Raw genomic sequence first — 5,229 nt, forward strand, 5'->3', positions numbered from 1 at the left:
TTCCCCATTCTTTCCTTGCCTGCATTGTTTCCGCTGAGAGAGCCAATGTTAGCCTGATGGGGTGACATTTGTAGGGAACTTGACATTTCCCTCTTGCCAACTTTAGTATCTTGTCTTTGTCTGTTGTTTATGCCAGTCTGGCTATGATGTGCCTTGGAGAGCATCTTATTGGGTTGATTCTACTCGGGGTTCTTATGTATTTCTTGGGTCTGGATATTCGAATGCCTTTCTAGGTTTGGAAAGTTTTCTTCCAGGATTTCATGGAATAAATTATCTAGGCCTTTATTATTTTCTTCCTCTTCTGGGATATGAATTATCCAGATTTTGGGGCACTTGATGGTATCCAGTATCCTCATATATTATCCTCATTTTCCATGGTTATTTTCTCAATCTTCTTGATGCTTTTTTCTAGGTCAGATGTTTTGTCTTCTACATTAGAGATTCAATCTTCTGCCTGATCTAACCTACTTTTAATACTTTCAAGGGAGGTTTTGATTTCCTGTATCACATTCTTCAACCCTAGAAGTTCCATCTGGTTCTTGTTTAAGGTATCTATTTCTTCTTTCAAGTCATGAAAGTATTTCTTCATCTCCTGGAGCTCCTTGTCTCTTTTCTCTTCCATCTCAGTTAGTTTGGTCACTACAAATATTCTGAATTCCTTATCAGACATGTCCATGATGTCCATTGTATTGACTGTGGGTGATGTAGGCTTGATGATTTCCCTTGGGGCAGAGGTTTTTTGTTGGTTGCTCATACTTTTTGAGCCTCTGTGATTGTTCCTAGTCATCAGGTAATCTATATGTTGCTTCTTAACTTATTTAAGGTATTTCTGAGTGTTAAAAGTTGTACAGTATTAGAAAATTGATGATTTCTCTTATGGTTGGCCTATCCGTTGCTCACCATCACCATTAACTGTTGCCACTAGTCCTGGATGGCCCAAAGTCCTCCCTGTTTCTAAAGAGTGGTGAGCCTCCAACTGACCTAAGAAGCAACACCTCAAGAGCAAAGAAAAACAAAACAAAAAAGGAAATTGCGTGGTGCACAACGTGTGTCTCGCACTATTCAAATCACTAAAATTCAGAGAGTCTAAAGGCAACTGGGAAAGGGCCAGAGGATGACAGGTCCTGGGCAGACGGGCCTGTAGGCACAGACTGCCTGGTGTCCAGAACTGCTGACTGGCTTGATCCGGTTTGCAGGTGGGGTGGGGTGGGGTGTGAGTTCGTCTTAAAGTCCCACGCAACCAACCTGAGGTCCAAAGAGGAGTGGGGTGGGGATGCGCCAAGGTCCAGGGGCAGTCGGGCCTAGCAATTCTTCTTTACGTACAAATAATTGACAAGCTAGTGAAAATTACCCTATTTGCTAATTTACATGAGTAAATAGATTTTAAAAAAGTACTTCTATAGATTATCACTAGCCAAGTTCAAGAAGCTATAAAGATGCTGCTTTAGTTAAAAAACAAAAAACAAAAAACTAAGAACTACACAAGAGATTTAGCTACTTAAACAAAGAAACTAAGAAGGGGTAGATTTCTAGTCTCTTCTGTTGCTAATAATAGAAGTACCTGGGTCTCTGTAATTTATGAAAACGGAGGTTTATTCAGTTCACGGTTTGTTGGTCTGTGACTGAAGGGCTCTGCATCTGGTGAGGGCTTCTTGCTGCACAGCAGCCTGGCAGAGGGCAGGGGCATACACAGAGCAAAACAGTGTGCCAGCACCCGTTTGTCTCTGTCTCATTTCTTCTCCTTATAAACTCTCTAGGACTCAATTATAGGGGGGCCCATCCTAGTGCCTAATCACTTCCCAAAGGTCCCATCTTTCAACAACATAATCTGAATAAATTCCCTCTTAATACTTTCACAGTACAACTGAGCACCAACATGAATACTTGGGGACACATTCAAACCATAGCAAGTCAATCTGGTGCTTGGGAGTGAGTTGAGGAATGACAGAAAACAATGAGATGTTCTCAGTTTGTATTTATAGACTGTCTCGCTGTCTAAAGAAGGGTTTGTGTCTTAAAGAAGATAAAACCAACATCAGTAACAGGGAACAAAGCCAAGAAGGGAAACAAGATGATAAAATGATACCAAACTAACTTCCAAATGGTGGTGAGAGCTCTAAACCACTAGTTGGTGGCCCTCAGTGATTGGAGAAAAACAAAGACTGGGGCAAAGACAATGCCAATCTTGAAAATGGAGAAAAAGAGTGGATATATATACTGACAACTAGCTTGGTTTAATGTTGACAGAGACCAAAAATTGAGAGAATAATATGAAAAAGGGCTCCTAAACCATCAGAGCAAGAAATGCTGATCACCGTGGGCAGACTTTGCTCTTCAAGAACACTGTCAGGTCAGTCTTACGTCATACCTTTTTGTCAGTACATTGTAACTTGTCTTGTGGTAATTATGTCTAGATTTTACCAATGGATTATTTATTAGTAAAATGCATTTATTGAGTGTTTATTATGGATTAGGCTTTATCTAAAAATGTTATATTAGGTAATTGACATTTCACATTATCCATATTTTAGGTATATACTATTATGATCATCTCCACTTTATAGATGAGGAAACCAAGGCCCTGAGATTAAGACCTCACATGCTCCTGCTTCTCTTCCTATTATAATTTTTTTGCTCAGTGTTTTGATTCGGCTATGCTTAGACCTCCTTTTTTGCATGTCACTGTCCTTCAAAGGTCCATATAGGTGATAAAATCAGAGTAAAAATTGTTAAAAAGATTTTTTAAATTATAAAGTTATTAATGAACAAAAACCTATGGAGCAAAATGACTAGGACTTACCTTGAGGTGCTGTGCTTGATGATTTGGTCTGAATGGCAACAGTACAGGTTAGGGGTAAGGCCTGGGGTTTGGCTGCTAGTGATGTCACTATGAGTCGATAATATGATACACTGTAAAAACCTGACTCAATTCTAAGCCACTTAATGATGCTTGTTTTGTACTAATCTTAATCTTCTCTGAACACATCAGGAGTATCGTAATTTCTCTGGGTGCCTCATGTTAAAAGAGATTTAATTTTAGGAGATTATATACAGAGAATAACCAAGAAAATTCTTTTAGGGTGTTTTCCAGTTGAGGGTCTGGAGAATATTCTATAATCTAGAGTTGTGTGGGCACTTGAAAACATGCTATATGAAAGACAGTAAGAGGAGTTGATGATTTTTAGGACTAGAAGTGTATGTAGTCTCAGGAGTGAAATAATAATGATAGCTACCATCATCAAGCAGCTATTACGTGTTAGGCACAGTGCTAAGCATTTAATTTAATTGTCACCACAATCCTGTAAGACAGCTATTATTAGCTCACTTTAACAGATTACAGAGGTTAGCTACTTATTCAAGGGCACACAGGTAGAAATTAGTCAACTAAGGATACTAATTCAGGGTAGTTCAATCCCAAAATTTACCCTTTTACTGATGCTGTTATATTGGGTTGTTGTAAAAGTTATGACACATTTTTGCAGAGAAAAAATACTTTTCCAATTATCCAATAGTATAGCCTCAAATCCAACCCAGTATGTAGATGGTATAAGAAGACAAGGTTTTGGTTTAATACACAAAAGAACTTTGTGTTGGCCAGAGGTGTCCAGAATCTGGAAATGACTTATCAAAGAACAGCCAGAACCACATGATGAGCATCTGGTAGAAATTATACTTCTTTTCCAGGTCAGGCTCTTGGAGAATATTCTATAATCCAGGCAGTTTACTAATTCAGGAACCTTTACTCTGAATTATGAAATTTTTCCTGTATAGTAGAGATCACATGGATTCCTCCATGTGATACACCATACTTGAATACATCTGTGAAGACAGGAGAGCTGAGATGGCTACATGCTCATGTATGTGTCTAACCTGTCATGACACAGTTGTGGTAAGCAAGCCCCCCCCCTTTATTTTTTTAAAGAATCATTTAATTTTATTTATTCATTCATTTATTTTAATTTGACCAGAGAGAGGTACAGAGAGAGAGAAGGAAAGCGAGAAAGCAAGCCACTAGGTCTGGGACTCAAACCGTGATTGGCCATGTGGGAATGTCCAGTGCCTTAACCACCATGCCACCTGCTGGCCCCAGCAAGCTCTTATTTCTTTTGGGAATTAACTGTTATTTTAGGCAGGAGGAAAACCTCTTCCCAATTTCCCATTTTTTTATGATGTCTTAGTATTTTATTGTGTTGCTAAACAGAAATACACGAGACTGGTGATTTATAAAGGATAGAGAGGTTTATTTGGCTCAATTTGGGTGGTTGGGAAGTCCAAGCACATGAAGCTGGTATCTGGTCAACCTCTGATTCTGTATCACAACATGACCAGCAGAGGCGGAAAGGCCAGTGGGCACATGCAAAGAGAGAATGACCTGCAAGCAGTCATCTTTCATAATAACCCTCTCTCCAGGAAATAACCCCTTTCTAAGAGTGAGAGCTTACTCCCTTCTATGAGATAGCACTAATCTACTCATGCCCCATGATCCAAACACTAGACCTTAAAGGTCTCATTACCTCCAAATATTATTATCGTAGAGATCAAATTTCTATACATGATCCTTTGGGGGGGACAAACCATTATCAAAACCATAGCAAGTGGGAGGGAAAGAAAAAAAAAAGAGAGATACTTATAAAACACTATGCCCTGCCTCTAAGAAGAAATATCTTCACTATGGTTTCTGCACGGTCTTTTATCTGGAGGGGCGTAGATCTGCAAATCTCAGATCTCAAGCTGCCTCGGTGAACTCTATGTGGCTGAGTCTGATGGGATCCATGCGAAAAAATAAAAATGTTGGCAGATACTGAAATCCTGTTGTAGTTTGAAGCCTAGCATTGATGGCAAATAACTGATTTTTTTCCTTAGCCACTGTGTATTCAGCTAAATGCTTAATTACCAACCAGTTGATTTTGAGGAGTGCTTGTCTTCAAGTATTGGGAAATTATAAAATGTTTTTCTAACTCTTTCTCTTTTTTTTTCTTTAATTTTTTTTTTATTAATTCACTATACACCATCACAACACACAAATGAATTTTCCATCCAAAATACACTGTGCATTGGTTCAATCAAGCACATCAACATACATGTTCTCAGCAAATAATTTTCCAATTCTTATATCCTGCATACCTTGCCCTTTGTCTTGCCATCCCTGATTCCCCATCCCCCACCCTCTGCTATGTCCCATCTTCCTCCTCCATTGTCCCTGGCAACCATGGTTGCCCTCCATGCCTT

This window comes from Tupaia chinensis, unplaced genomic scaffold (genome assembly GCF_000334495.1).
Source record: "Tupaia chinensis unplaced genomic scaffold, TupChi_1.0 Scaffold000029_1, whole genome shotgun sequence".
Classification (NCBI taxonomy): domain Eukaryota; kingdom Metazoa; phylum Chordata; class Mammalia; order Scandentia; family Tupaiidae; genus Tupaia; species Tupaia belangeri.